The sequence below is a fragment of the Panthera uncia genome, chromosome B4, assembly GCF_023721935.1.
Source record: "Panthera uncia isolate 11264 chromosome B4, Puncia_PCG_1.0, whole genome shotgun sequence".
Classification (NCBI taxonomy): domain Eukaryota; kingdom Metazoa; phylum Chordata; class Mammalia; order Carnivora; family Felidae; genus Panthera; species Panthera uncia.
Genome location: NC_064809.1, coordinates 5273990 through 5285247, shown reverse-complemented (window position 1 = coordinate 5285247; position 11258 = coordinate 5273990). Strand labels below are relative to the sequence as shown.

General features: G+C 41.1%; 1 long non-coding RNA gene across 1 annotated transcript in view; it reads left to right on the top strand.

The window, feature by feature from the left end:
* The window catches only part of LOC125919970 (uncharacterized), a 37524-nt gene extending 28826 nt beyond the window's left edge, over positions 1 to 8698 (top strand). Inside the window, exon 2 of the long non-coding RNA XR_007456897.1 lies at positions 8451 to 8698. This is a non-coding gene — a long non-coding RNA (uncharacterized LOC125919970). The remainder of the gene's footprint in view (positions 1 to 8450) is intronic.
* The last annotated feature ends 2560 nt before the right edge of the window (positions 8699 to 11258 follow it).

The window sequence follows — 11258 nt, the reverse complement described above, 5'->3', positions numbered from 1 at the left end:
AAAGAAAGAAAGAAAGAAAGAAAGAAAGAAAGAAAGAAAGAAAGAAAAGCACAGGGACCTCCAGGTATCAAGATGTCAGGTATCAAGATTATTGACATAAGGATTGGAGAAAATGGCTTTAGATTTATCACCCAGATCTAGACAAGATTTGACAGTCCTTGAACTCCCAAGTGTCCACCCAAGGAGAGCTGCAGGTTTGCAGATCAGACTTACTTCCCAAGATGACCGGCTTCACATCCTGACATTCATGACAACATGGATGGACCTTGAGGGCATTATGCGAAGGGAAGTAAGACAGAGAAAGACAAATACTGTATGATCTCACTTATGTGTGGAATCTAAGAAAACTGAACTCATAGACACAGAGAGCAGAGAAGTGGTTACCAGGGGCTTGGGAACAGGGGAAAGGGGGAGTTTGTGGTCAAGGGTACAAACTTCCAGTCATAAGATGAGTACATTCTGGGGATCCAATGAACAGCATGGTGATTATAGTTAATAACACTGCTTATATATTTGAAAGTTGCTACGTGAGTACATCTTAAATGTTCTCACCACACAAAAGAGAGAGAGAGAGAGAGAGAGAGTAATTATGTGACATGATGAAGGTGCTAGCTAACCCTGTAGTGATAATCATTTTGCAATAGATAAGGGTATCAAATTAACACGTTGCGCACCTTAAACTTACACAGCATATATGTCAATTACATCTCAATAAAGCTGGGGGTGAAAAAAAAAGATTCTTGGCTTTTCAGGATTGCTGCAGAGTAGACCCACTTCCCAAGATTTCTGGCTCTGAGAATGGTAATAGAACAGATGCAACTCTTGAGTGTTTTTGAACTTTCAGTAGATGAGCTCCACCCAGTTGAGAACGAGAGGCCAGTGGATGCCACCCACCAGCCAGGTAGGTCAGTCCTCCTCCACAGAGAGGACTAAGTCAGAAGTAGGAAGAGTGGCTGACTGCATGCTCCAGCAGAAGACCCCCCAAGTGAAAACATGAGGCCAGAGAAGGGTGGGACCATCCAACAACCCCCAAACAGGGAGGCAGACATATAAACAAACAAGTGCAAAACATTTTGTAGATGACAACAACAAATTTACAACAGGCGCAGAAGAGAATTGTCTACTCTATCGGGAGTGAAAGTCCTAAAAACTTCAAAAAGGAGAAGGGTGAGCTGACTTTGAAAGACGAGGAGCAGAGGGATTTCCCAGGCAGAGTTTTCCCAGAGCATAAGAAAAGCCATGAGGATATGAAGTGGCCTCACACACTTAAAGAACTTCGGGGACAAGGTAGGTGGCAAGACAAGAGGAGAATGTGGCAAGACAAGAGGCTATATTACAAATGTCCTTGTAGGCTGCGCTAAGGATTTGGGGATTTATTCCCATGTAACATAGATTATCATATAATCAGATTCCTATTTTAGGAAGGTAAGTCTGAAGCTCAGGGTAATAGGCAAGGAGAGAGATACCGAGGATCTGCTATCTTTGAAGGAGATGGAGAATCCAGAAGAACGACTGAGGGAAAAGATAGTGAGTTCAGTTTGGGAAATGTTGAGTTTGAGAGATTTAGGGGACCTGGGCAAATCTCTCAGAGGCAGCCTGATATATCACTCTGTAGCTAAGGGTGAACATTGGGGCCGAATGTATAGATTTATAAGTGATCCAAATAATTAAATCTGTGGTAGACAGAGTGAAAATAGAAAAGCACTCCACTTTCTTGGTGGAGGATTCTGTATTTCTACCTGCCCTCTTTCTTATGAATGGCAATGCCTTCTGTGGGGAGGGTTTGCCTTTCCATCCCTCTGGTGTCATGGTGGGCCATGGGACTGGCTTTAGCCAATGGAATGGGGAGCATCCTGCACTGAAAAAGCTCTAAGAACTATTCTATGTTTCTGTAAGCTCTCTTGTTTGATTCCTTGCGTCACAAGACTGGCACATGCCAAACGGGCTGATTTTCTAATAGAGATCTACAAATGAAGAAGACCAAGACTGAGAAGAGTTTTAGTCTACTCGCTGTCTGGAGCAGAGCCACAGCCCATGGTAGAGCTTTAGGTGACCCTCGACTGACATGCAGCATGGGTGAGAATTAAACTTTTTTTTTGTTGTAAGTCACTGACACTTTGGGTCATTCATTTCTGCAGTGAAACTAATACCCATTCTCACCTTTCACACCTTCTCAAATCTACTAGAATGTAAATTCCATGAAAACACAGACATGATTTTGTTCACTGTTGTTTCCCTGGGCCCCAATATGGTGACTGGCACATAGAAGTCGCTCAATAAAACTTGTTGAGTGAGCCATCTCCTCTAACACATCTTGGCTTCTCCATTTTCTTAGGTGACAACCTTGCTTCTCTCATTTCACCGAGGAAATAAAGCGATCAGAATACTTATCTTGCCTCTCACCACCCCATTCATCAGCAGACCTACCTCTGACCCATTATTTACTATCTTCCACCTGTTATAATTGAAGGACTGTCTATGCTGGTATCTCAGGCTGATTCTTTTGTTTACACATCAAATTCTCTGACCTTTCTTTTACTCAAAAATTTTGTGCCTGCAATTCTCTCTCTTTCCCTTCCAAGCATTTTCATCAGCATACCACTATCCTATAATAATTCCCTCCTTAGAAAACACACAAAATAATTTTTTAAAACTCACTAATTGCCAGGGACTAGGTGGGGAGGAAGGAAGGAGTAGGTAGAGCACAGAGGATTTTTAGGGCAGTGACACTATTTTGCATGATATTCTAATGGTAAATACATATCATTATATTTTTGTCCAAATCCACAGAATTCACAACGCTAACAGTGAACCCTAATGTCAACTACGGACTCTGGGTGATGATGATATGGCGATGTAAGTTCATCAGTTGTAACAAATGTACCACTCTGGTGGGGGATACTGATAGTGGAGCAGGCTGTGGGAGGCCCAGGGGGCAAGGGGCAAATGAGAAATCTCTGTACCTACCACTCAAGTTTTCTGTGAACCTAAAACCACTCTAAGAAATAAAGTCCATAAAAAACCAACTCACTAGCCCCCGAAATGCCTTCCAGCTACTGCTTTATATTCTTTGTTTTCCTCTAGAACATAATTTTTCAAATGAGTTATCACTTAATCTTTGACAAAGGAGGCCAGAATGTACAATGGGGAAAAGATAGTCTTTTCAATAGATAACTGTTGGGAAAACTGGACAGTTCCATGCAAAAGAATGAAACTGGACCACTTTCTTACGCCATACACAAAAATAAACCTAAAATGAATTAAAGACCTAAAAGTAAGACATGAAACCTTAAATCTCCTGAAAGAAAACATTTGGTCATCAGCCTCTGCAATATTTTTTCTGGATCTGTCTCCTCAGACAAGGAAACAAAAGCAAAACTAAAACAAGTGGGACTTCATTAACTAAAAGTTTTTGCATCACAAAGAAGACCATCCGTAAAACAAAAAGGCAACCTACGGAGAAAATGTTTGGAAATGATCTATTCAATACGGGGTTGATGTCCAAAATATATAAAGGACTCATACATCTCAACACCAAAACAAAACAAAGAACAAATAATCTGATTTAAAAATGGAAAAAAGACCTCAAGGGACAGTTTTCAAGGAAGACATCCAGATGGCCAACAGACACATGAAAAGATGCTCAACATCACTGATCATCAGGGAAATGTAAATCAAAACCACAATGAGATATTACCTCACACCAGTCAGAATGGCTAGTATCAAAAGGACAAGAAATAACAAGTGTTGGTGAGGATGCGAAGAAAGGGAAATCCTTGTGCATTGTTGGCGGGAATGTAAATTGGTGCAGCCACTTTGGAAAACAGGACTGAGATCCCTGAGAAAATTAAAAATAGAAATACCATACAATCCAGTAATTCTACTTCTGGAGAGTTACTCAAAGAAAACCAAAACACGAATTCAAAAAGATACATGAACCTTTATGTTTATTGCAGTATTATTTGCAAAAGGAAGATACGGAAACAACCTAAGTGTCCATCAATAGATGAATGGGTAAAGAACATGTATATATAAAAACAGAGCTACCCTATGACCTAGCAATTGCACTACTAGGTATTTATCCAAGGGATACAGGTATGCTGTTTCGAAGGGACACAAGCACCCCCATGTTTATAGCAGCACTATCCACAATAGCCAAAGTATGGAAAGAGCCCAAATTGTCCATTGATGGATGAATTGATAAAGAAGATGTGGTATATATATACAATGGAGTATTGCTCGGCAATCAAAAAGAATGAAATCTTGCCATTTGTAACTACATGGTTGGAACTGGAGGGTATTACGCTAAATGAAATTAGTCAGCCAGAGAAAGACAAATATCACATGACTTCACTCATGTGAAGACTTTGACATACAAAACAGATGAACATAAGGGAAGGGAAGCAAAAATAATATAAAAACAGGGAGGGGGACAAAACATAAGAGACTCTTAAATATAGAGAACAAACAGAGGGTTGCTGGAGGGTTTGGGGGGGAGGGGCTAAATGGGTAAGGGGCATTAAGGAATCTACTCCTGAAACCATTGTTGCACTATGTGTTAACTAACTTGGATATAAATTATAAAAAATAAATAAGTTATAGAAAAATTTAAAAAATTAAAAAAGAAAAAGAAAGAAAGAAAGAAGATGTGATATATATACATATCTATGTGTCTCTCTATATACGTATATCTGTATATGTATGTATATGCAATGGAATATTAGCCATTAAAAAGAATGATGTCTTGCCATTCACAATAATATAGATGGACCTAGAGGGTATTAAGTGAAATAAGTCATACTGGAAAGACAAGAACCATATGATATCACTTATATGTAGAATATAAAAAACAAAACAAATGAACAAACAAACAATTAGGGAACAAAACCCAGAAACAGACTCACAAATATAGAGAACAAACTGGTGGTTGACCAAGGTGGGGCAGTGGCTAGGTGAAATCGGTGATGGGGATTAAGAGGTACAAACTTCCAGTTACCAAATAAATAAGTCATGGGGATGAAAACTACAGCACAGGGAATACAGTCAGTAATATTGTACTAACATTGTATGGTGACTACACTTAGAGTAGTGAGTATTTTGTAATGTATAAAATTGTCAGATCACTATGTTGTACACCTCAAACTAATATAATATTGTACGTCAACTACAGTTAAAATTTTCTTTTAAAAGTTGTTTATTGCCCGCCTCCACAGTATTCACTTAGATGCCAATGACCATGGCCAGAACAGAACTCTTGGTTCCACCTGTCCCTTATAGCCCAGAGCCACCTTCCACCCACCTTCTCTCTCAGGAAATGGTCACACCTTTCCTGAGTACTGAAGCCAAAGATCTGAGTCATACTTGATTCTTCTATTTTCCTTACGTCCCTCATCCAATCTATCAAGCAAATTCTTGGCCTCTACTTTGCAAATAGATCCCCCAAATGGACACTTCTCACAAGCTTCACTGTTAGCATGGCAGACCAAGCCACCATTGTCTATCTCACTTGGACAACTGCAATAATCTGATGACTTTACTCCTCTCGGCTTCCATCTACTTGGAATACTATCCCAAACTCCTGACATGGTCTACAAATCTTTCCATGATTCAGCCCCTCCCCACTTTTCCAACCTGCATCTCTTACCTCTGTCCTCTGGCTTGCTCACTTGCATCAGCCTGATTGCTGACCCCAGGACATCGAGCTCATTGCTCTTCCAAATAGCTACATGGCTGTTCCTTCACTTTATCCAGGACCTCCTCGAACAGTTTTTCTTGACTTCGCCACCTAAAATAGCATCCTCTCCACAGCCCCCCCCCCCCGTCATCCTGGCACTTTTTACTTGCATGCATTATTTTTCTTTGTAACACTTATCACCACGGAACATTACACTATCTACTCACGTTTGTTTGCTTATTGTCTGTGTGCCTCACCAGAACTCAAGCACCACAGTAATGGCAAGGATTGTGTCTGTTTTGTTCTCGCTATAATGCCAGTGCAATGTGGCTGGCACATAGTAGGTACTCAACAAATAGTAGTGGTAACAGAGCACCAAAAATGAGCTCAGCAGAAGATAAAGAATTCCCTTCTTTGTATAAAACAGGCAGACAAGTCACCAATGTGGGGAAGTATGGGTAATAACAGGACAGACATGCAGTTGTTTTGTTTAGTTTTGTTTTGTTTTCAGAAAAAGACAGAGAAGTGAGAAAATTAGAACTCAGTCCTTGTCTCCAGCATGGATGAAATCAACCTAATCTCAACAGATCTTGATCTCTTCCTTTATCAAACGAGAAACAGAATATTTCATAATAGATTGGGGAGGGAAAAAAGGAGGAAACCCAAACAAAAAGTTCTGAGCTTTTCAGAAAGAATAAATTTCATCAATTCGAGGTATTGTTAATATCCCATCCTGTCTTGACTGATGGAACCGATATTTGGATTTCATACATTTAACAACTTGCTAATATCACTTTGATGTTCTTCTTTTGTTCTGTTTTAATCCTCCAGGTTCATGTAAAAAACAAAATTTGCCTAGTATGAAATAATCCTCTTGCTCCATGACCCAAAAGGTTCCTGTTTTGTTTCTGCCTATTATTTTTATTTATTTTTGTTTTGTTTCATTTCCTTTTCCCAAGCTCTGAAACTAGAAGTTGCTGGAAAGAATTGCAAGGAAAGCTGTGAGCTTTCACAAAAGGCAAAGTTTCTCAGAACTTAAGTAAGCAAAATATTACACTCCTCCATTCTTACCCTCCCTCAGGCCCAGCTCAGTTCCTGGAGACCCATCGGCTCTTAAGGAGAGGCAAGTCTAAAGCCAAAAAAAAACCACACACTCTTCTCCTAAATAAGGAAACTTACATCAACTGGCTAATTGCCTCCAATTCTCTGAACTCATGATTGAGAATGTTGACCATCCTTCTTATTAAAACTGAAGATGTGAGTACAATCAAACCCTTTGTAACCTATTACATAATTGTGGACTCAGAGATAACACAATTGAATGATTTCTCCTCAAACCCAAATCCATAAAGTAAAACCCCTAATGAAAACTGGTTTAGGCTAATACCGTATTGATCGTGTCTCCCAAAAGCAGAGCTTTAAAAGGGCTCTCCAAGCCCAAATCTCCATAGACTGATGAATGGATAAAAAAAGATGTGGTATAGCGGCACCTGGGTGGCTCAATCAGTTGAATATCCAACTCTTGATTTTGGCTCAGGTCATGATCCCAGGGTTGTGGGATTGAGCCCTGCACTGGGCTTTGCACTGAGTGTGGAGCCTGCTTAAGATTCTCTCTCTCTCCCTCTGCATCTTCCCCTAGCTAGTGCACTCTCTCTCTCAAATTAAAAAAAATTTAAATATGTGGTGTATATATATACAATGGAGTATTACTCAGCCATCAAAAAGAATGAAATCCTGCCATTTGCAATGGCATGGATGGAGCTAGAATGTATTATGTTAAGTGAAATAAGTCAATCAGAGAAAGAAAATTATTATATGATTTCACTCATATGTGGAATTCAAGAAACAAAGCAGATAACATATGGGAAGGGAGAAAAAAAGAGGAGAAAGAGAAACTAACCACAAGGGACTCTTAATGATAGAGAACAAACTAAGGGTTGATGGAAGGAGGTGGGGGGAAGAGGGACTAGATGGGTGATAGGTATTAAGGAGGGCACTTATTGTGATGAGCACTGGGTGTTATATGTAAGTGATGAATCACTGAATTCTACTACTGAACCAATATTGCACTGTATGTTAGCTAACTAAAATTTAAATAAAAACTAAAATAAAAAAAAGTCTCTCCATGTAACCATGCATTCAACGGATACTTACACTGAATATCTATTGTGTGCAAGGTATTGCACTAGGCACTAGAAATAAAAGGTGACTGAGAGGCATTTCGTGCCCTTAAAAATACATAATCTGGTTGGAATGATCAGTTATATCTCCAGATACCTGTAACACAATTATAAATTTGAGAATGCCCCGAGAGTAATGGAATAGTGTCCTTGTTTAAGCAGTAGATAGACCGAGGTATCTAGACATGACATCAACCCTAATAAATTGTTGTGAGTGTGGGAGTTTCACAACCACAATGAGACTCAATGTCTTCATGTGTAAAATGGAAATCGTGATGGTGCACTGGCCTCATCCAGTTGCTGTGAGAAGGCAATGAGGTCAAACATATGAAATGCTTAGCACAGTGTTTGCCATGTGGTGTGTTCTTAATTAATGCTGGTGTTTGTTGTTGTCACTGAGATGCAGAGGAGAGACAGCATCTCCAGACAGAGGGACAAAGTGAGATTTCCATTAGGCGGTAGCATTTGAGCTGGACCTTAAAGAGTCCATTAGATCTGGACTTAGTCATTTAGCAGAGAGAACCAGGAAAAGAGGAGGTCATGTTGGGGGATTAGTGAGCAGTTGATTTTTGTTTTGCTTTATTGTTTGTCTGTAGGAAAACCAGCATGAAGGAGAAGAGTGGAGAATTCCTGTTGAAGAGCTAGGCTGGGACAGATTATGAAGGATCTCGAATGCCAGGCTGATGAATCTTGGCTTAATTTCAAAGACATTATGGACATTCCTAAGACTCTAGGTTTGGGATAAGGGAAGGAAAATCTTCAAGAAGATTAAACTGGAAGCAATGGAGAAGAAAGATGGAGAGGCCGACATGACCCCTCCAAATAAATTCCTACAACCCCCTGAGTCTGATGGAGCCCCAGGACCTGCTCCAAGCAGCCATTAGTAATTAGTGTTGGTGTGAAAGATGAGATGTATTATTCTGCATCCCTAAACTAGACCCACGATGGAAGCAGCGAGGGGGTTTTTGCTGATACCCATCTAGCGAACACATCTTGCTCTCAAATGGAAAGGGAGAAAAGAAATCTAACTTTCTGACCATCTCTGTGAGATCCAACACAAATGGTCATCATAAGCTGCAAAATGATGACAGGGTCAATTTTCAACTGTCAGAGATGGAGGGCTTAGATTTTGATTCATACGAACCAAATATTCTCTCCCCGCATCCTACAGGCAGGGCGATTCACAATCGGCCAAATCGCTCCTTGGAAACGAGCCATGTGAAGAGGGGATTTGCTTGATTCACAGTGGATTAGGTATTCCACAGTAGCCCTGTGCCCCATCTAGAAAAATCTGGTGGAAATTACAAACTGTAGACATTCGGCTCTGTGTCACAATAACAGGATGCACCTGTAGATTTCATAGAATTAGTAGCAGTATTCTCTCAACGCCAGCTTGAGAGAAATAAGTCTGTTTGTACAGCACCAACTGGGGCAAAACCTGAGATGGTACGACATACCTCTCAACAACGAGAGGTGTCACTCACAGCAGACGCCAACGACCCCTCCACCACCCACTTAACAAGCATGTGCTGAAGACCTCCACACCCCAGCTTCTCTTGTATTGGTGCGTTTGTTATTTGGGGGCCTGCCAATCTAACAGATGTATCTGCAGTTAGTTGGGGGGCTTTTCTGCTCCCAATCCCCATAATTACACTGTGGGCTCTTTGAGAGCAGGAACCCTATTTTTCTTTGTCTTTGAGTCTTCCAGACCTCGGACTGAATGCCTTGTGCCTGGGTTCCCAATCTGTATTCCTTGAATTGAATTATACTAGAGGGTGCACTCCAAGAGCACATGGGCTGTAGGACAAACAGTAAATGGTGGGACCTTCAGTGGAGATTTCAGACCCATTTCTAGGAGATAAAGGTCAGAAAGGCCTGGGACACCAAACAACCTCTTACTGAACTGAATAAGAACATCAACTATGCAAACAAGAGTCTCCCAGCAGCATTCTGGTCATTCTATGCCAGGAGTCCTCTCCTGTTTGGATTCTGACTCTGAACCACAGTTCAGCACAGCACTCTGCTAGCAAATGGAGTGTGAGATGAGAGGGCAAGGCTGCTTTCATGTGGTGCAGCTGGGAAAGGCAGGGCACGTCTGTGCGTGTAAAGGATCCCTGCAGAACCCACCAGTCATTTCCCTTGTCAACAGCCCATTTCTTTTTCTCTTTGAGTGGGCTGTGAGTATCCTCACAGTCGGTCTGAATTTCTTAGATCTGTCCCAGACCCTAGCACAGTGCTTTAATTGTAGGGATGCAGTCAACATTTGTTGAGGGATGACTTCACAGAAGTGAAATTCTTTTATCCAGGTTTCACCTTCTCCCTTCTTGGGACTCCCCTGTTGAAGACATTAGTACACATGACATGACAAAGAAGATAGCAGGAAAGAAGAGGGAGACCTTGTGGGCTTCCTGAGTTCTCTAGCCTTCCTTCTTGCCTCTATGTCACAGAGAAAGCTGTGTTCAGCATTTTAACACACCCTCAAAGTGAATTCAACTCCAAAAGGCATGAGTGAGAAATGGATTTTTTTTTAAGTTTACTTATTATTTTGTGAGGGCGGGGGTGGGGAGGGAATAGTGTGAGTGGAAAAGGAGCAGAGAGAGAGAGAGAGAGAGTGAGAGAGAATCCCAAGCGGGCTCCTCAGTGTCAGGACAGAGCCTGATGTGGGGCTCCAACTCATGGACCATGAGATCATGACCTGAGCCAAAATCAAGAGTCTGACTCTTAACCCACCAGCCATCTGGGCACCAAAATGGGATTTGTACTCAATCCCATTTGTGGAAACTTTGAGGAAAGGGGCTAGCATTGCAAAGCAAATTGCAAACTATTATTTGCCAATGACTTTTATAATCTCTTTAAACAGCAGATGCCAACTACCCCTATTATTTCCCCTAAGTTTATTTTTTACTTTCTCCTAACCCCTTCTCTGCCACCTTCTGTCATCTCTACTTTGTTGGTCAACCATTTTTTTTTTTTCTGTAAGGCAATTTTTCTCACCCTTGGCATCTCTGATGTGCATATCATGCCTACCTTATCAACTATGCCTTGGAGAACTGATGACCCCATCCTCAATGATTAGGAGCCAACAAGCTATCACGCTTCACCACCAATGGGACTCACCATCCCTCACTGCAATCACTTCTTTCTCATCTCTTTCTTTCTCATCTCATCCTTTCTCCTTACTTTTAATTTCTGCTTTCAGTCATTCATGACCCATCTCTCTTATCTTCCTTTCCAAGGAGAATCTGTATCACTTAGGACTGGGCGCATTGTTGAAACGACCATCAAAATGACAATCCATAACGATAAATGAGGGGGAAGTGAAAGAGGGTGGTAGATTCCTGACCACATCTTCTCCTTTCTCCTGCTCCTCCCTTACCCCCTTCTCCCCTCTCTAGACTCTTAGA